This window comes from Brachyhypopomus gauderio, unplaced genomic scaffold, assembly GCF_052324685.1.
Source record: "Brachyhypopomus gauderio isolate BG-103 unplaced genomic scaffold, BGAUD_0.2 sc67, whole genome shotgun sequence".
Taxonomy (NCBI): Eukaryota; Metazoa; Chordata; class Actinopteri; order Gymnotiformes; family Hypopomidae; genus Brachyhypopomus; species Brachyhypopomus gauderio.
Window position 1 is genome coordinate 218,995 of NW_027506888.1, and position 21,146 is coordinate 240,140.

The following is a 21,146-nucleotide window of genomic DNA, read 5'->3' on the forward strand; positions in this document are numbered from 1 at the left end:
TGAAAGAAATCACATGCGACACAGACAAAATCGAGTGCATGTATGGAGACTGTGCTGTGTGCAAGGACCTCTTCTGCCCAGTTTTGGATCAGTTCAGTGCTGAGAGCAAGGTGTCTTTTCTCCAGTGGGGAGTGGTAGATAAAGAACACAAAAATGATCCACTGTCAAAGTCAAGAATCACGATTAAACAAGTGTGTGAGACCACACAGGATGAATTCCTTGCAAAGTTCACTGAGCACTTGCACAGGTTTAAGCGGCACATGTTTAATATCAGGCGTCAGTTCTCCCACTACAGAGCTTTAAAAAACAACATGAAGGCACATGAATGCCTAATTCATGTTGATTTTTCTGAAAATTACCTGTGCAAATACAGTTCAGAAATACAAGCTGTTCACTTTGGGGCATAACACCAGCAAGCAACACTTCACACTGGTGTGCTTTACATGAGCTCAACTCCTCACCCAATGTCCTTCTGCACAATATCGCTATCCAGGCAGAAAGGCCCAGCAGCAATTTGGGAGTATATGTCCCCAGTGTTTGACCATCTGCGGAATAACCACCCTGATATCACGACAGTCCACTTCTACAGTGACGGTCCATGTACCCAATATAAGCAGCGAGGAAATTTCTTCTTGTTCACCACCGAGCTGTTCAGGAGAGGCTTTTGTGCTGGGACATGGAATTTCTTTGAAGCAAGTCCTGGAAAGGGTGCCCCAGATGGTGTTGGAGGGGCCCTGAAGCGAACTGCTGATAGCTTAGCCAGCAAAGGAGTGGATATCCCTGATGCTGCTATGCTTTTTTCTGAATTGTAGAAGACAGGCTCAACAGTACAGTGCTTCTTTGTTGACGAACAGGCTGTGGATCAGGCTGTGGCACAGATTCCACAAGATCTGCCCGTGGTTCCATCCACCTTGAGGATCCATCAGGTCGTCACTCTTGCCCCTGGAGAACTGACATACAGAAATGTCAGTTGCTTATGCACAACAGTGCAAAACCTGAATTGTGAGTGCTTCAATTCCAAGCCATTCACATTTAAGAAGCAACACATGATGTCCACAGAGCCCCCACAGCTCCCACAACATCAATGACAAGATCTAGAAGTTGTTGGTAAATGGTGTGTGGTAAGGTATGAGAGAGACCTGTACCCCGGAATCATCACTGACACCAGTGAGACACATGTTGAGGTCCGATGCATGCAGAAAATTGGCCAGAACAGATATTTCTGGCCAGCTCGAGAGGACATCCTCCGATATCTGATTGAGGATGTTGTTTGCCATATTCCACCCCCAAAGCCAGTGACAGGTCGTCATATGGAGATAGAAAAAGAAACCTGGGCCAAACTGGAACTAGCCTTATAGATCCTAAACCACGTCTCAATTTCTGCTTTAATCAGATTCTTAAATGATCTGTGTAAACACAAACACATCCATTTGCATATTTACATTCATACAAGATACACATTTACACATAGCCTTCTCATACGAACACGCATGCTGTAAATGAACTTTTCTGTTCCATTTTTTACCTTTTCCGCCATGAGTCTGCAACACACACACACACACACACACACACACACACACACACACACACTAAAGCTACTTATATAAAGTTTGTATAAGTAAATTAGATTTGTATGTTTGTTTCATATTATAGTAGTACTGGTGAAATGTTATTCCTATCACCCAATTCTCATTCCTGTTATCAACAGTTCATTCCTGTTACTGAATCATTTTTTGACAAAAAATAAAGAAAAAATGACCTTCCTCTAACTATGTTTGGTCCATGATTTATGTTATTGTTAAATAATTTAATATTAATTACAGTTTATAGTCTCCGGCAACTATAACAAGTGCTTTACAGGGTTCTTGCAGGTTTCAGTGAGTTAAATTTAAGACTTTTTAAGACCTTTTAAGACCATTCTCAGTGAAATTTAAGACCAACACAACATATTACCACAAACAATCCAATGATCCCAGAAACTCTTAAAACATTTTATTTTGATTAATTTAGTTACAGGATTACATTAATTCAATATTAAAACAATCAAAATAGTAACACTCAACCCAAGCAACCTTACCAACACAACACTAGCATATCTACATACAACCTCACCCTACATATCTCTGAGTTCTTCCTTTTCAGTACCAATCTCAGCATTTGACTTGGAAAGGAGCTGAGCCATCTTGGATCCAGCCTTGCCCTCAGCTTCTTCTGCAAGAGAATTTGCCACTCTAGCAAGACAAGTGGATACGTCTTCCAAGCTTTTCTTCCTTTTCTTAAGGTCCTCTAAAGACTGCTCAGTCAGCTTTCTTTTCTGGCTCTGGGATTCCTTTTCTTTCCTGATTCATTCCTGATCCAGAAAGAGTCAGTATTTTGACCGTGCTGCACCCACAGATGCTAAGAGTTCCTTGGTGAGGGGAACCTGTGACACCTCCATGCATTGTGACAGTCACATATGAGTCTGTGTGTGCCAGTTGTGTCCTCTTGCATGTTTTCTGCCTCCACCTCCTTGTTGGAAAATAAGAAATAAAAAGATAGACGTACACCATCAAATTAAATAATCATACACACATTATACATTTAACAACATGTAGACTCAGCCTATCTTCAAGTATGTCTAAGGCATGGTTTGACCAAAATCCTCACACCCTGCAGCTGATAAAATTTATTAAATGTTACATTTTGGTTAAATTACTGAAATAAATGAAATTATAAAATTAACTAATTAAATAAAGGCTCAGAATTTTATTTCCCCAGGCCATCTGTATCTTAAAACACACAAAACTTTTTTAACCCCCTACCTTCTTTTCTATTTATTATCCCGATGAAACCAACTTACTTTGTCTAGCCATGCTGAATATGAATTTGAATGTTAACATTGAAAACGTTGGGACACACTACCTGTTTTTACCCTATGCCCACTAAAAGGCAATACATCAGTACAATGTAAATAAAACCATCTGCAATCCATGAAACAGAGCATGGGACAGTGGAACATGTTTCAAAACATGACATAACCCATCTACAGGGCATAGTTGTTTTTTTTTACATTTTACATGATTTAACACAGTAAATATATTTGTATTTCCTCTAGCTGGGATTTAGCATGCATTGAAACATTTCTCTAACTCAATGCCATGGACAGTACATGGTTCTGAGATGTTTTTGTATTGTAGCCTAATTGTATAAAATGGTTAACACATTGAAAAGAAGACTGTGGAGCATAAGTAAGGATCACTTACTTTGATAAGTTTTGGTAGATCCTGCGCTGTTTCATGGCCCATGAAATGAGAGCCCATGTACCTCGATTGCACATATCCATTGCTCCAGAACCGAACATGAAGATCCAGCTGTTTGGATTTTGTGGTTGAATTAAAGCTTTCATCGAACATTAACACATACGGCCCGGTAAGAGCGTATCAACTCTCTCTTGATGAAGTCTGCCAAGCCAAATCTAGCTATATATGCGATTTGTTTAGTCCACACGAAAACTTTTTCGCGATATTCGAACCAGGGAACATTGCCGTCACTCTATCCTAATGTAGCCCGAATATCATTAGCCGAAGCACTAGTGATACTGCGGTGGAGTCCGGCGGGACCCGGCACTGACGATAGCGAAAACGGCGGGGATGAGGCACAAAATTGCGTGAAGGCTTTTCGTGACAAGGGCCGTTTCCTGCCTGCGGTTATTATGGGTTTTGTAGTTTAATTAATTAACACGTACCAACACCTGTAGCCCCGCACAAACACAGACAACACAGAACTGACTTCCGGACGTTTCGATTAAACTACACTTTTCTAAAATTAACTAAGGTAAAATTTTAAGACCTGACTAAATTAAATTTAAGACCTTGGATGAAAATCTGGCTGTTTTTTAAGTCTTTTAAGGCCTTAAATTTAAAGTTTTGAATTTCAGACATTTTAAGACTTTTTAAGACCCCGCGGGAACCCTGCTTTACGTTTAGAGAAAAATACAATTTGTCATTCCTTTAAAATAAAGAATGTTTCAGGAGGAAAACAAAAGAAATGGTTCATCTTCCATTCAAAAATCTTTTTAAAATGGCTCATGTACTTTGGTAACAGGATTGAGGACGATACATCCATATTAGTTTTTGAAAAAAGAGAACTTGAATTTTGAAAAGTTTCGACATGCAAATGGCACCCATTTCGTAGAATGGCCCATATCGCGATCTATCGATCGCCGGTGGTTGGCGCCAGAGCGAACTAGTAACTCATTGAATGATAGATGTGGATCAGAGGTAATTAAACTAGATTTATTTCAGCGTGAGAAATCGGATGTGTGGCGTGTGAGCATGTGAAGACAGTCAAATGCGTGTGTCTCACACTCAATACGTGAGAGTTGGCAACCCTGATAAATAAATCTGATTTTTGATGTAATTTTTTTTTTACAATTCGACAAAACAACAAAATGGAACGTGCATAACATGCCCCTTATTTGAGCACTAAACAAAGTGCAATAAAACGCAGCTCCGTTTATATAAATAAAACCGCAACCCGTTTAATGTGACTTCTGTTTTCGGACATCACTGGTCAGCTTCTCAACATCGGGCATGTAATATGTAACTTTAATCTTGATGCAGGACTGCAAACTCTCATCAGTCAGGCGGGTGCAATATTTTGATTTGATGTAGTTCATGTTTGAAAATATCTGTTCGCACAGGTATGTTGATCCAAAGATGGATAATACCCCAAATGCATGTCTTCATGTTCCTATAATTGTCAGGAAGAGCATTCATGTGTCATAGACAAGTTTCTCGGGTGTTGGGAGGCTTTCAATTTCGCTCCATTTGTGGCTTTGGCCAAGTTGAGCTTTCTGGGGAGTGACTCTTCAAGCTCGCCGCCGGTGTGTTTCCAACAGCCACCTGCCTCATCTCGCCCTGCTAATAGAAACGTGTGTCGCAGGCTACGATGCAAATCTTCGTTGACATAAATGTTGAAATTATTTTCATTTATTCTACACATTCTTACAACATTGGAAAACGTTAGGAATGTTGGTGTCATGTTTGTCCCCTACAAAAACTATATTAAAACAAAAAATATATTTATCTCCCCCATCTTTTTACATTTTCAAACATTTTTGAAAAAGCTCCAGAGAGCCGCTAGGGCAGCGGCAATGAGCCGCATGCGGCTCTAGAGCGGGTTGCTAACCCCTGGTATAGAGGAACCTGTTCGTATAGCAGTTACTGGAAAAAAGAGAAAGCCATTAAAAGAAATTTGGCTTTTTTTTTCGAAAAGAAATGTTTTGAAATTTGTGTTTTTAGGCCCAATGGTCAAACTATTATATTAAGATGTAGCCTACAATTTACTGTTATTTATTATTGTATTTTGCACATTTTCAGTCAAAAAAAAATTCTATTGATGCCAAAGGATATATAAGACATTTTGAAAAAAACATTGCATGGATTTATTGCATTTTGTGAAAAAAAGTAAAAAGTTTTTTTTTAAATAAATCTTTAAATATTAAAATCTTGATTTGATTTGTTTGTGTTTTTTTAACCTTAGTTTGAAACAGAAAACAGTGGTTTTCAGCTTACCACTTTCTTGCTAAAGAAAACACATTTTTACTCAGAGGGCCTAAAATATTCTTAAAACATTATATATATAATTATCCAATTTTATTTGATCTACTTACAGTTTTACAATCGACATCTAAACAATTACAAAAATATAAGCAAATAAATTACTCACCCATGTCTATTTAATCTGTGTTGGAAGGTGAGGGGTTAAGTGGAAGCCTGCCCCAGCAAACAGCGAACGTCCTGGGGACGTTTGTGGACGTTCTTATTAGAGGTTTTTTATAACGTTCGCGATAAGATGTTCCTAGGCCATAATGGACGTTCCCAGCAGGTCCCTTCGAAGTCCTGGCGGAATGTTCCCACAGACACATTCACAGGACGTTCAGTGACGTCCTCGTATAGTCGTTGAAATAACGTTATTTTTGTTACCTTTAGAGAACGTTTGAGAACATTTGAGAATGTCCGGACGTGGTCCTGCGACAGTTGTCATGGTGCGTGCGTGAAAGGCAGTCAGCTGATTTTAAGTTTTACTCACTAGAGGATGTTGCGCTTTAACCTTTTCTTACCTTAGCACAGCGTGTTCGTTGATTGCAAAAGAAAACATTACCAGTCTTGTCTTTATCCTTTTATTAAAAATACACATAGGCCTATTAATTAATTTAATACAGAGATCTCTGGAGAGCTCACATTACCTAATCATGTCACCCCATGTGCAGCTCTGAAGCTGTTTGCTCTCTTCACCATTATATATGCTTTCCTCTAAACATAGGAGCTGCACGTTCCTACAGCTGTCACTATTCTGGAAGCGAGGTCTTACTACCTGGCCTCACCACATAAGGCCACAGTGGGCCTCCTCTTACACATCCCATTTTTAGCCTACTGCAAACGCATGGTGTATTGGAAGTGGCACACAAGCGCTTACACCGTCATTCTTACTAATAAACAACTTGATCAATAATATAATGTAAGCAAAACATATAGTGATTAATATTAGAGATTTGATTAATACTTTGACTTGTCAAAATATATAAATTATGATAAGCTGATTCTATACTGTAATGTAAACAAACTATGAAGGGATTAAGATGAAAATCACAACAAGGATTAGCAAGCGGGAACATACACACGAGCCGTCTTCTCGTGACGTAGGAACGTTAGCTAACATGAATATTCTAACAGAAGCCGTTATTATAAATTCAAGGTGAGTCACCTACATTTTATTAAAATATGGTTTGCTAGTAAATACCTTATCTTAGTAAATTTATCTTCTGAGTTGCGGCTAATGTATGAGGTGATTTTTAATAAACCCTCAGCTACCCCTCTGGATAATCATAAAACTTGATCAGCAAAATCAAACAGGTGTACCAAAAGCGGATGCCCATCTTTGGCTGAACATTAATTCTATGGTCATGGCTAGTAGAGAATGTTGCACTACGTTACGTTATACTGTGACACGGGAAAACAGGAAGTGTACAACATGTTAAAGTGATGCCGTATAGCATTCAGAGACACGTCGATAACTTGTTTGATTATTGTAATTTCACTGTTATACTCATTAAAGCGACGTGAACAAATGGAATATTGTTCCTATCTAGCTAGAGCTAACCCAGATAGCAAATGAACATTGAATCAATGTTGAAATGACATCGTTTTTCGTCATTTATGGTTGACAACCTAAATCCAACTATAAATCATTATTCTAAAAGGTTGAATTCTTAAAAGATTGTTAACGTTGAAAAAAATATGTTGCAAACATTGCATTTGGTTAGTTATACTACTGAAAAAATACATGTATGTGGGAGGTGGTGGATATCAACCATTTATTTGACCTGCACCATGTCTCCGTACAGTTACGGTATTTTCCAGGAAAGCTATCGCTGAAGTGATCGCTTGATGTGTAGAGAGAAATCAGTCAGAGTCGTTCAAGCAATTCAAACAAGTTTTGATTCTCAAACGAAGATCTTCGGAGTCCTTATAACTCCCCTCATTGCTGTGCAAAGCCTTTTTCTGGACCAATCATGGATTTGTTTTGCACACAGAATATAGTTGGCCAATTTTTCAGGCTCCTCATATCACATTGTGGTGAAGCAAAAAAAAAAACCGGAGCCAAAACAGTTGCTCATTTTCACTCTTTTTATTGCATTTTAATAATGCCCGCTCCCACAACTGAGTGCATCAATATCGCAAAAGAGAAGAAATTATTCTTACAGACAGCCTCACTCTTCTCTCTATTCTAGCTACTAGGCATGGTAAGGGTGACTAAGCTGAACTCAAGGGGCATTCTGGGTAGATGAATGCCCTGCCCCCTACTAAATAACAACAGGTCTAGCCTGCGACGCTACAATATCTATGTTGACAATTTTTTTCCATGACCCTTTCTTGACCATGCATGAGATCCTTACTTCAAAGATCCTACCTCTTTAGAAGAAAATCTGCTTTTGCTACCAGTTGTTCCCAATGTATTTTATTGCACACTTTTTAAATAATAAACTGCTTACATTGTCAGTTATATTGTAATTTTTAAATGTAAAATGTGCCATATTTTGTCAATTGTGATTTTTACACCCCAATCGAAATTTGTCCTCCGCTTTTAACCCATCTGTGCAGTCAGAACACACACACACACACACACACACACACACACACACACACACACACACGCACACACACACTAGTGATTACTAGGGGGCTGTGGATCACACGTGCCCAGAGCGGTGGGCAGCCCTAGCCCGGCGCCCGGGGAACAGTTAGGGTTAGGTGCCTTGCTCAAGGGCACCTCAGTCATGGCCTGTCTGGGAATTGAACCAACGACCCTCCAGTCACAAGACCAGTTTCCTAACCGCCAGGCCATGACTGTTACTGACCATGCAAGTATGAAATATAACCATATTTAGAAATAATTTTGACAAGCTGTATGTAGCCTCCAAGTATGAACATCTAGACACACATGCATATCTGAGCATGTAGTGTGTGCTTCAGTCATAGAATAGAGAACAGCAATTACATAAATTCTCCCTAGGGTCAAATACAAAAACAAAAAAAAAAAACATACAGTCTGAGACGTTCTTTCTTTCCTAATCTATTTGAGGTGTATGTGATTGCCAATGGTAAGTGCTTAATCATTTGTAAACTTTAAGCCCTGACTGTAAAATTATGAATATTACTTGATCCCCAATAAACAATAAGTTAAAAAGAATAAGATACAGTTAACATTTCATTTACAGCTAAGCAAAGCTACACAGAGCACATTTTCCACAAACAGCATTTTAGATGTGGGACCATTTAAACCAAAAAACATCAAAAGAGAAGTTGAACATCCCTGTAGATTATGGAGTAATGTCCACACAGGTGGTAAGAAGTATCCACAGAGGTTATAGGATGTGCACACAGCAGATCAGGAACTGCAAACATCGTCAATAAGGACTGAAAAAGAAAATACAAGTGTCGATACAAGTAATTTTTCCCCTTCAGAGGGGCAACTCGGCCAAAGATTGCAAATGAGGTGTTACTTAAGCAACTTTAGCCCAGCTATGTACAGTCTTGCTGCAGTCCTGCTCCTCATCCTTACTATGATACCTCACTTAATACCCACGAGTGGTAAAAGCAGTTAAAGTGTGATGTCTGTTTGCCCAGTCAGTGGGTCTGGGGAAGGAGCGGGAAAGAACGCACGAGCAGCCTCTTCTCGTGCAGTAAATCGGTGTCATAAAATAAATGTTATTCTTCTTGGTTTATTACTTCTAGTTTCAAGGTGGGTTGAACAATGTTGAGATCAAATTTCCAAATGTCTACAAACAAATTAATTTGAAAACGTTAATTTAAGTATAAGAAAATATATTATTATATAATATAATAAGAATAATAATTTGAGTTGACATGTTAATTAATCTACAAGCTAAAAGTTACAGCCAACGTCAAACGATAACATTACCTAGTAATCGCTATGGCAGCTATCAACTAAATTTCTATAAATTCACGACGAATGTCTTAACCAAAGCTCGCTGTTAAATATTTCGAATAATTCAGCCAAGATAGCTAACTAGCTAATTAGCTAACGCTGGCTACTGAGATACAAGCAGCTGTGCTGTCGCCATAGAAACAGAGCCAGTTAGCTAGCTAGTGTAGCACAAAAGGGCAGCTAGAACGGCTCTGCTTCAGCCTAACCAACGGGCTGTAGAAATGAGAAACGCTAAGTTTTAGCAGTTTACCACAGAGAAACGTTATACAGAAATATATAAAAACACACACAAGACAAAGCTATTAATGGTAGCTTGGAAATTAATGGTAGCTAGTTAACTAGCTACAGTAGCTATAATGACAACAGGTCTCTCGGTTAATTATATGGTTAGCTCATTAGCTAACTAGATAACTCATTAAACACAGTGGGACATACCTTGAACTCCAAACATACATGAAGCATAGGGTTAGACTTAGCCTGAAGGGGAAAATAAAGGTTAGTTTAATCTCACAACATCAGTAAAGTCTAATTTCAGGTTCCTAAAGGCACCTATAGTAAAAAAAAAAAAAACTCACACCTTGCTCGGAAACTACGTTTATAATCAATGCATGCTAACTAGTTAGTTGTTAATAAATAAACACAGTAAAAGCTCACCCACGCCAAACTTCACAATCTTGCTCCCGGATCTGCTACACTTGACCTATGTAAACTTGCTCAGAACTGGGATACGTAGGCAGGGTAACCAACTATAAATCCTGCTATTAGCCAATCCTCTAAAATTAATTTGCATCCTGCCCCCTTTTTATTCGCCCTATTGGTGAAGCTATTCTGATTAGAATAATACTTGAAGTCTAAATATGTCATCTTTCTGGGCAAGGAGACGTAGAATTCAGAAACTTGTGCACAACACAGAGATCGATATAGCTCAGCAGTTTACTGAAGACAAGAGAGTCAGAGAGAGACAGGGAGCAAATGTTAGTCTGTATGATGTATATGAACCAACTCATATTTCAGATGTGCAACCTTCTTGTAGCACTGGTCCTGGAGGTCTAGTCTTGAGTGACTGTAAAGAACCAAATGTCAAAATTCCACCTTTTGAACATATGTCTCCTGGTAATGTCAGTTCTGACAGTTCAGACTTAAATTATTGTAGGTTCAACGAATCAAATGATCTCATGCTCCTCCATCAGTTAAAAGACTGGGCTACTACTTTCTCCATTTCCTTGGTTGCACTAAATGCACTGCTTAGCATTCTGCGTGTGTGTCATTCAACACTTCCCAGAGATCACAAGTAGCCACACAAAAAATGGGAAATGGCGAGTACTACCATTTTGGGCTAGAGCATGCAATACAACAAAAACTGAGCCATCTTAACCTCCGAACTAAACTAGTCTCAAAAGACTCAAATTACAGTTTAACATTGATGGTCTCTCACTTTTCAAAAGTTCCAGAACTCAACTTTGGCCAATTCTTTGTTTAATCGACTGTGATTACTCCAAGTCTCCTTTCATTGTAGGTTTATATTGTGGAGTAAGCAAGCCTGTCAGTGTTTATGAGTATCTCAATGAATTTGTGAAGGACCTGACTAATGTGTTACACCATGGCATTGTTTATAATAGCAAGCAGCTACAGGTGTTGGTGTCCGCTTTTGTGTGATGCACCAGCCAGAGCATTTGTTAAGCACATAAAGGGACATAATGGTTATTCTGGCTGTGACAAATGTGTGTAGGTGAATGGCACAACAAAATGACATTCCCTGAAACTAAAGCCAAGCTTAGAACAGACATGGATTTTTGTGCTATGGTTGATGAAGAACACCATTTGGAGCAGAAACTCAGCCCTTTGACAGGCATTGTAAAAATGGTCTCCCAGTTTCCAATTGATTATATGCACCTGTGTTGTCTTGGAGTTATGAGAAAGCTGCTGGTTTTTTGGTTAAGGGGCAAGAACTTGGCTACCAGGCTTCCTTCTCAAACCGTGGCATTAATATAAACTGTTAATGCAAAGGCCCAACACACCCTGTGAATTCTCTCGTAAACCAAGGGAATTAACAGAAATTGATCGTTGGAAGGCAACAGAACTACGTCAGTTTATGATTTATACTGGTCCTGTAGTGCTTAAAGATTGCATGCCACATGGGGTTTATGATAATTTCATGTTGTTTTCGGTGGCCATGTTTTTGCTGTTGACACCAGATATACCAGATGAAAAGGTTATCTTTGATCATAATATGCTTGTGGCTTTTGTTAGACATTTTGGTCAATTGTATGGAAAGGAGGAAATTGTGTTTAATGTCCATCAACTACTCCACCTAGCAGATGAGTACCGCAACTTTGGGGCTTTGGACAACATTTCAGCATTTCCCTTTGAAAATTACTTGGGGAAAAATTAAGAGGCTTGTGCGAAAACCACATCACCCACTTCAGCAAATAGTGAAGAGACTCTCTGAAATGCCAACAGCAATTGTGCCAATTCCAGTAGACTCAGTAACTGTATACAATATGCACTGTAATGGACCTCTACCTCCACAGTTTGGAACAGCAGAACAGTACAAAAAAGCCATTCTGAATGAGAGTACTTTTTCCACTGAGCTAGGTGACAACTGCATACAAGTTGGTGACGAGATAGCTGTGGTTAAAACATAGTGAAAACAGATGATGTTATATTTGTCATCTATCAAACATTCAAACATAAGGATAATTATTTTGCATATCCTTGTGCATCATCTTACCTCAGTATTTTCAAAGTATCTAGGCATCTAGGCTGCACAGTAGCCTAGGTAGCTGTAGACTTGATCACATCCAAAGAAAGTGTGCGCTTTATAAGGATGGGGATGGTTTTATAGCTATTCCACATGTTCATTTAGATACCTCCAGTTATGCTCAGTTCATCTTTGGAAAAAGAGAAATAGTTCTAAAATTTTTTTTTTTCAGATTTTATTTCTTGCTCAGTTATCTTGTTTCAGGAGTGTTCTGGCTCTATCCTTCAGTATTCAAATAGTACTAGTGACACAATTTTAGATACTAAAATAAGCATAATACATTTTGTTCTGAAAAACTAAAAATAGCTTCTACCTGTCCAAGAAGATGGAACAATTTTGGCACGTGGTGGAGTTTGCCGACAAGAGCACAGCAGTTGTGCCCACTTCATGGGTCCAAAATAGACAATGTCTCTGGCCACGTGACAGTGTCAACATTCACAGAGCTGTGAAACAACAAATCAAACCAAGCTTAGACTGGACAGTTCATGAGCAGATTTGGTGCTTAGCAATTTGTGGTAAGTCTGCTACTAAAGAACTTGATTGGAATGTCATTTAAGCAAACAATAAAGTTTTAAAGTGAAGAATTCTATATACCTCTGCTTTCTAAAGGTGTTTCCATGTTCCTTTTTTCGCCCAGACACATATGAGAAAGCTATAGATTGTTTAAAGAGATCAGTGGAACCTGGCTGTGCCACAACAGATATAGAATCTGAACAGGAAAATGCAGAACGCAGAAAAAGGATATCAAAGTAAGGTTAATTCAGTTGTGCCACATGTTAGACTTTTTTGGTATGTTTTGGCAGTTGTAACTGTTGTAATCTTGCAGACCAAACCCAAAGTATAATATTTACATGGAAGCAGAAGAGGAGTGTACAAGGAAAACATGCATTCCCAAACCTTCATCAATACTTTCACCAGGTACTTACATGTTCCTAACTGCATGGTTGACGATGCTGTTTAATGACTCCTCCAGTTGATGACTTGTCTTATTCATGTCTTATCTTTTCACTTCTCCATGTTTCTTTTTCATCTGAAACACTAAAAAAACAAATAAAGGACATGGACACGTGTGTAACGTGGCTCGCGCCACGGAGCGAGGGGACGGACACAAACGCTGAGAAGAGCGAGATTTATTGCAGGACATTCCATATTCGTCGTCACTAAAGCAGTCAGGGGTCATAACGGGGGGGCAGTCCGAATAACACAGATACACGGGCATAACGAAAACAAGGCAAACACGAGCAAGGCAGGGAAACACAAAGAACACGAACCACAGGCGAACGGCAATCCAAACTGGTACAAACACCAACATCCAAAACAACCGACAAGGGACACTCAGGGATTATATATACACAGAACACCAAACAAGGATCAGGTGCAAACAATGACGACAGGGGCGTGGTAACAACGAGGAATCAGAGACAACCAGCTGGGTGGGATAAACAGGCAGGGAATAACAAAACCACGAGGAACAGAGACGTTGGAGTGACAGCGGGGAGAGGGGGCGTAGCCACACGTGACAACGTGCCTTCATATTCTACCAACTCAAATTACAGAGAACATAGTCTGGTGACTGTAGAATTTAAAGATAATACTTGTGGTAGACTTTTTTGGAAAAACATATTGTGAACTCTAATGCTTCTTTAAAATATTCATTATTGGCAACAATATTTAGCAAATGTATTCTCTTCTCTATTAATTATAGCCACAAACCAAATTAATAAGCAAAAATAGTGGATTTGGTTGAAACACAAATGGTTCTGTAAAAGTGCCAAAACATCTATGTGTCATGGGACAGCTCCGGACCCCTCCTTTTGGGCCTGTGTTTATGTCGTCTGCGTCTGGTTATGTCCATGTTTGTATTTCCATGGGTGTGGGTCATTCATGGGTATGTTCACCAGTCTCACCTGTGCCTCGTCTCGTGATCACTGGGGATCGTGTAGTTCGTCTATTTAATGTGCGTTTGCACAATGTCCCGTGCTCGTCTTTGTCTAAAGCTCATGCCATGTAAATGCTTGTGCTACTCGTGCTGGACTTGATTGTTAAACACTCGTTGTGCCTGCCTCTTCTCACCTGTAACAGACAGAACTGTACACTGTCTCTTTAAGAAACAGCGAGTACGCCTGCATCAGTACGCAGCGCGCAGAGAGAGTTTGTTAGTTTTTCCCTTGGTACGACTCACCGACAGACTGCTTGGCCCTTGCTCATTTATGTTGTTTTCATTGAGTAACGCAAGAGAGCTTGTAATGGTGTAACGGTGATTTTCGTTCATGTATGGATGGTCCCGTAGAGCTGGAGCCCAGACTGTGCCAAATAAACTAGGCTTCTTGTAGTAAACACGACTGCCACGTTTGTTTCTGGCCTCCTCCCTCCTCCACGACTCATCCCCTGAACTCAGTTGCAAGACTGTTCTATCCGGGTTGGAGTGGATACTGATATACCCACCACCAAAGCGTTACACACCGTAACACTATGTACTTAATTATCTCTACAGATTTCTATCAAAATTACAGGGTAGCATCTGATGTCCTGGGCCATACCTGGCCTGAAGGGAATTTATTTGGTAAGAACCCTGAGAACTCTGCTCTTTATCTATAGGAGATCTAAAATACTTCATTACCTGTTTTATTGCTCTAGTTTCTGCACTGTACAATTTTGTTTGCTTTCATTGTCCTTTCAACCCATCATAGTAATGGTGAAAGCCATCACCATCTGCAAAAGTCAAGTAGTTGTGATAACGATACAAGTTAGTCAGATTCCAATCAAATTATTGTGCAACAATGTGTAATTCCAAGACCTTAAAAATATTATAATAGTATCCATCAAGTGGAGGCACTTAGCAGTTTAAAAAATATTTCTAAAAAATATGGTTTCATAAGAAGGGTGTTTTGATTCTATTGTATGACTTTACATAATGAAATCATAGTATAATGATAAACCTTTAATGTTTTATATCCAGAGGTACAACCACAACCCAGACAAATGCTCAGAGGTATGAACCAAAAGATCACTGTTTCAGTCTTATACTTAGACACAGACTACATCTACACACGCCCGAAGGGAGGGGTCAGGGGCTGTACTGTGATAATTTGTATAAGTTTCATTCATTGAATAAATTTCATCTTGCTTTATAGACATTGGACTTAGCAAAGTGGTGCAAATGCTTGCACAAATTATGGAGGAAAACAGAGAGATGAGAGAAGAAATTAAAAAGCTCACCCATGATGTAAATGCCCTGAGACGAGACTTAGTGAGGCAGGACACTGAAAACACACCGCCTTCTGTCATCAGTCTCCCCCTTAGAACCATGGCAGATTTGGATCAGGCAGAGGTCATCCTAAGAGATCCGAAGGAACGTCAAAAGATGGTACTTTTTCTTACATAAAATTAAAACTTTGTGACAGGATTTAGCAAGAGTAATAAATTAGAACCAATAACTCACCTCTTCCATCCTCTCCTCAGTATGCACAGTGCTAAAAATAAAAACATTTCTTATTAGTATACGGGTCAGTAAGACATATAATAGAAACTTTTTGACTGTCTTATCATTCCTTACATGTCATTGTTAAAGCTGCCTTTGTTATTACATAGTTTTTTGTTAAGTCTCATCAATGCTGTCTTCTTAGGTGTCTTACCTTTCCATCATGGGTGAACACACACAAGAAATGGTTATGAGATGGATGCTGACCCATGCCCTTTTTAATGGTTTGGCAAGTCAGCTGAATTGGGCTGGTAAAGGCCACAAGAGGGCTTTCAAAGATACTGCCCTTCATGACATAATGTTTGGTAAGTTCATGCATGCACATGAAACACATTAGCCGGGCATTTGCAAACCCAACTAATATATAAATATTAGTGGTGGGCCGTTAACGACGTTAACGGCGGTCGTTAATTTGATATTCTTATCGGGCGATATAAAAATTATCGCCGTTAATCTATTCTTAAAGTTGGGTTGGGAACTGGGTCAAAATGGGTAAGCAAACTATGATGACTTTCAACTTGATAGTTTAGCTCGGCTGTATTCCTAACCAAATTGCACAGTAGGGGCGAGAACGAGTTTTTAAACCTGTGAATTACAAATCGTACGTGTTTTTACATGGATGCAGCCATGAAGTCGCCAGGTTTGCTTCATGGAAAATTCATTTTTAGGAACGTCAAGTGTTACCGGAGCGGAGCTCGGATCGGTCGTTTTCTGCATGGTCCTAGCGCTAGATTCGTCGCTATTTAAATATTTCTTTTTAACCGTTAAAACTACAGAGGCTGAATAAACATGTTATTTAATGTACAGTATGTAGGCTTACAAATTCATGTTTAACTGAATAAACCGTTGAACACGAGTAGCCTACATTTTATTGAGCATGTTTTTTTTCTTCAAGTATCAAAGTAGAACAGCTTCCTCAAGCAGTCATTGATGCATTTTGGAAACAGGAGATGAGCCCCTGGTCTAATGCACCTGTAACACTCGCAGGAAGGATGCACGACGAGCGTTGCAAGGTGCAACATACAACGTTTATTTGAACACAAACACGAAAAGTCCAGCACAAAGGAGCAAGCACGCTGACGCGATGCTTGCACGGGCATGAACTTTAGACAAAGACGAGCACAAGACACTGCGCGAACGCACATTAAATAGGTGATTAACACAGACCCTCGTGATCTTGAGACAAGGCACAGGTGAGACTACGAACACGCTCACAAACAACCCACACCCACGGAACTACTAATATGGACATAACAGCACACAGACGACATAGCGGCACGCCCACAGGGAAGGGTCCGGAGCTGTGACCGTGACAGAACCCTCCACCAGGGGCTCGCTACTCCCGGAGCGTCCAGCACAGCTGGAAAGCCCCGAACCAACACCAACGGGCAGGTCCGGAGCCGCCGGGTTCACGAGCCTCCGAGAGCCATCTCCCCGATGGTGGAAACCGCCGCGAACAGCTCTAGAACACCCTCCCTGGGAAGACAGGGGAGAAAACATTAAACAAAGGCACAAGTACAAACACGCACACCGGTACAGGAAACACGAAGGGCACAAACGGGAACAGTGGGTTCGGGAGACACATAGGGACAGACAGAATCACAGGAACACACACATTCATCCCCGGAGCCAGGCCTCCCGCCTTGTGCGACGCCTATAGCGGCGTGAAAGCCCCGGGGGCTGGAGATGCCGCAGACGGCGGTACTCCTCCCGCCTGTTCCGCCCGCTCACCGCCGAGTGCCGCACGGCTGGCGGACGCGCAAGGTGCAGCGCGACTGGTCGACCGCTTGGGGGTGGCACCTCTGGCGGACGCGCAAGGTGCAGCGTGACTGGTCGACCGCTTGGGGGCGGCACCTCTGGCGGACGTGCAAGGTGCAGCGCGACTGGTCGACCGCTTGGGGGTGGCACCTCTGACGGACGCGCAAGGTGCAGCGCGACTGGTTGACCGCTGGGGGGTGGCCCGTCTGGCGGACGCGCGAGGTGCAGCGCGACCGGCGGGTCCGCGGTTCCCTCCTCCGCCAGGCCAGCCTCCTCCGGATCCGGTATCGGGGGTAGTGTCCATCGCCGGCAACTCCTCTTCGGCCACACTCCAGTCCATGGACTGTGCGAGGGTCTCGCATCGGGAGTGGTCCATGGGCTCCTCCCCACAGGAGTCCCCACTCACCGACGCGGGCAGACTGTCCGGTCCGCTCCTATCCCCTTTATAAATGGTCAGGAGCGAACTCGCTGACCGGAGACTTTCCCCCTCACTCTCCTCGCCCTGCTCTTCCTCTCCTGACAGGGCTGAGTACCACGACGGAGGGGGACTGGTGACCTCCTTCTCCTCGTCATCGGAGTGCTCAGTGTACTCTGACCACTCCGACGGCGGAGGGCTGGTGTCTTCCTTCTCCTCGCCGTAGTACACGGTCGGCGCGGAGTAGACTGATGGCGTGGGGCTGGTCTCCCTCTCCTCGTCTGACGTCGGGGAAGCCTTTGACGTGGGGGAAGGGCAGCTGGTCTCACCGTCACTCTCCTCCTCTCCGGAGTCCTCACTCCCGAACTCATCTTCGGGGGGAGTGAGGGCAAAGGCGCCTACCCCCACCATAAACGGTTCAGTCTCCTCCAGGTCCGCCGGGGGGAAGGTCCCTTCTGCAGGGTATGCCAGGGGCGGAGCTCCGTGCCTCTCGCTCCATACCCTGCTCGCGGCCAGTCGGAAGTACTCCGCCTCGTCCTCGGCCGCCTGAACTTGGCGCAATAGGCACGCGCAGACGGGGTCCTTCTGCATCTCCTCCTCCGGGTCTGGTACCTCGTGGCGACGCGCAGGGGAAGAGGCGTGACGTCGTTTAGCCTTCTTCTTGCCATTTTAATATAGATTACGTTGATTCAACGTTGATTTGCTATCTGGGAAATTATCACTACGCTACGCTACCAAATGATAGTTATATGAATCACCGCATTAAGACTTCAATAGTAACGTTAACTGATGTTGAAGGTCTCAGCCACAGATAACAGCCGACGATAGCGTTCGCTATAAGTAGCTAGCTACATTAGCAAGTTAATGCCAACTATAGCTACCTAGCTAGGTTAGCATTTGTTAGACTTGAGTAGCTGATGTTCTTCAGGCAAAACATTCAAATTACTTCATTTATCAAGTGCTTTATTATAACCAGAGGTCACAAAATTAAATGTTAACAAACGTGTATCTTTGTCTATTTTAGGCTTCACCCCAAAAAACGCGTGAAAAGGAGGCTTGAAACGGCGTTCAAAATGTGCACATCAGACACTTTTTTTCGCATTTCAAATTAAAAATAATAACTTGTTTACAGCCTATCACTACTTGTGTGTTAATTTTTATTCCATATACAATACCTCGATTTACTAAATCAATAAAATCAAAGTTGTTTTAGAAGTAACATAAGAAGTAGACCTAAGCAAATTAACACGTAAGAGACGTTTAAAGGACGTTCCTTAAACGTCCGCTCATTGTCCTCTGGATGTTTCCAGGTGGTCCTACAAACGTCTCCTGAACGTCCCCTGTAACATTTTGGCGACCCTACAAAAAAACTTCTAGAGGACGTTCGCTGTGTTGGTTCGCGGGACGTCCTCGGGACGTTTTTTTGTTAGCTGGGGTGAGCCTGTGTCTCCCCCTATCAGCACGGTGATGCCTCCGCAAAATGTTGGTGATTGGTGGGCCCGCTGTTCATTTACAGAGGGCCTGGCAGTTACCAATCATATCTTCCCTCTTAAGCCTGCTTTATACCTGCGGACACGGACGAATTTCGTCCGTCCGTACCAAACGTAGCCTCCGTAGGGGGCCACTATACCTCTTTCCGGTTCCAACGTTGTTATGATTTTTTAAAATACATCCTCTAGAGGGCAGTATAGTCAAATTTCCGGCACCGGCGCACCAGCAATCTCCTCCCAGCTGTTTTTGGATCGCTGTTTATCGCGATGACCTGGCACCGTAGCAGAATGTACCCTCTAACCAACTCGCAAAGTTTCTCTTCTAACTCGAGCGTCATTTTTTAAAGTCCAGTACTCTTCATTGATTTTCCCGAATTGGTGTACGTCCGATGCTTCTGACTCTCTACTGCCCCCTGATTTCTGGTTTATATTGCTCCGTTGCTACGGATTCGTAAGCGCTCTGGCAACGGACCCACTGACGGATGAAACGACCTCCGGAACCGGACGAAAGGGTCCATATCCGTAATTACCGTAGGGTGTGAATGGGCCTTTAGTGGGCGGGCTTAACTGTATGATAATTTCTGCCTGCTGTGGCGACGCTAGCTGTCATTAGCGTACCACCGCTAGCTAGTTTCGACTCAGTCCTTTGATGCCCTCGTGCGCGTTGTTTACATATTCCAAGGAACACAGAGCTGTGAACCTTATTTTGTTGGAAGCTATACTGTCACTGTACAGCCCTGGACACACTCCTTTCATGTGTTTACATGTAGTTTGTGTCTATGTAGGCCTACTTCCTGTCGGTGTGTGTCACGTCTGGCTCCACTCAATGATCTCCGTCATCCAGTTCCTCATGGCACAATGTGCCATACCGAGTAAATGAACAGGGTAACCTTTTGTGCACTTTTCCATCACTCTCATTCTCTTTGGTAGACACAGTTTGTGCCAAATTATTCCACCCCTAAATTTGTTTTCTTTTTTGCATATGACACTTTTTCCTGGAAGGTTTTCCTGGAGAGGCAGGGAAATATTACTGTTTACAGTGACATTTCAGCAGGTAAATAATAAAAAATTTAAGTGTCCAAGCCTTTTTTTCCAGTTCACATTTGAAAGAAACATATTAATTCACTCCTGAACTGATGTTAGCTTGGAAAAGCAGATCTCTCTCAACCTTTCAACACTGGAGTGTATATAAAACTCTCAACAGCACAATAGTGCTTACCATGCTGCTCCAACTCAGTGTTGTTGCTGTGGTGTGAATAACATCAAGAAGATAAGGAAAAGAATAAGGAAAATCTATGCAAATGACTTCCAGTATTAATTTTATACCATTAAAATATACTTTAAAAACCAGTGTAACCTCTAACAATGTTGCTAGTCTGTGTTTACCATGTGCCAAACTTTAAATGATATTTCAGAATATTAAGAGTATATTTCCTCAACAATAAAAACCACATACACACACACACACACACGCACACAGTGTCTCACCATTCCTTTTTTACCTTACATTCAGGCCTTCAAGCATAATTGTACTCTACTGGACTGATTTTGTCATTCCTTGAATCTGCTGGAGTCACACCCCAAGTGCACACCAGGACAACTTTGGTCTTATCCTTTAACTTTCGCTCTATTTCTTTTTTTAGGTCCTGTTTTTTTCCATCTTCATATCAAATTCTTGCCTTTAGTGGATTTACATTACTTGAGACTGCCACACCTATTACCAATGCTGTTTTCTGTATCTTGTCCACT

General features: G+C 41.6%; 4 long non-coding RNA genes across 4 annotated transcripts; 1 reads left to right on the forward strand and 3 right to left on the reverse strand.

Moving 5' to 3' along the window:
- Positions 1-1,977: 1,977 nt before the first annotated feature.
- LOC143490903 (uncharacterized) lies at positions 1,978-3,947 on the reverse strand. The gene is made up of 2 exons (XR_013125029.1): positions 3,243-3,947; positions 1,978-2,508 (listed from the first exon to the last, which is right to left on the reverse strand). It is a non-coding gene; the product is annotated as an uncharacterized LOC143490903 (long non-coding RNA).
- A 5,597-nt stretch (positions 3,948-9,544) lies between these two features.
- Positions 9,545-12,248, reverse strand: LOC143490884 (uncharacterized). The gene is made up of 3 exons (XR_013125021.1): positions 12,224-12,248; positions 12,016-12,120; positions 9,545-10,555 (listed from the first exon to the last, which is right to left on the reverse strand). It is a non-coding gene; the product is annotated as an uncharacterized LOC143490884 (long non-coding RNA).
- A 373-nt stretch (positions 12,249-12,621) lies between these two features.
- LOC143490904 (uncharacterized) lies at positions 12,622-14,923 on the reverse strand. Its single transcript, XR_013125030.1, has 4 exons — positions 14,874-14,923; positions 13,180-13,291; positions 12,848-12,962; positions 12,622-12,696 (listed from the first exon to the last, which is right to left on the reverse strand). It is a non-coding gene; the product is annotated as an uncharacterized LOC143490904 (long non-coding RNA).
- LOC143490905 (uncharacterized) lies at positions 12,929-15,245 on the forward strand. The gene is made up of 4 exons (XR_013125031.1): positions 12,929-13,002; positions 13,080-13,171; positions 14,748-14,816; positions 15,213-15,245. It is a non-coding gene; the product is annotated as an uncharacterized LOC143490905 (long non-coding RNA).
- Positions 15,246-21,146: the final 5,901 nt, after the last annotated feature.